This window comes from Bison bison, unplaced genomic scaffold (assembly GCF_000754665.1).
Source record: "Bison bison bison isolate TAMUID 2011002044 unplaced genomic scaffold, Bison_UMD1.0 scf7180017864480, whole genome shotgun sequence".
NCBI classification, from domain to species: Eukaryota; Metazoa; Chordata; class Mammalia; order Artiodactyla; family Bovidae; genus Bison; species Bison bison.
The window spans coordinates 3,181,107-3,181,582 of NW_011495040.1; positions in this window are offsets into that span (position 1 = coordinate 3,181,107).

Here is a 476-nt window from a genome sequence, read left to right on the forward strand (position 1 = left end):
GGACCTAGAAGAAATAAAAAAGAAGTCAATATACAATGAATAATGCAATAAATGAAATTAAAAAACAACTACTGGAGGCAACAAATAGTAGAATAACAGAGGCAGAAGATAGGATTAGTGAATTAGAAGATAGAATGGTAGAAATAAATGAATCAGAGAGAATAAAAGAAAAATGAATTGAAATGAGGACAATCTCAGAAACCTCCAGGACAATATTAAACGCTACAACATTCGAATCATAGGGGTTCCAGAAGAAGAAGACAAAAAGAAAGACCATGAGAAAATACTTGAGGAGATAATAGTTGAAAACTTCCCTAAACTGGGGAAGGAAATAATCACCCAAGTCCAAGAAACCCAGAGAATCCCAAACAGGATAAACCCAAGGCGAAACACCCCAAGACACATATTAATCAAATTAACAAAGATCAAACACAAAGAACAAATATTAAAAGCAGCAAGGGAAAAACAACAAATAA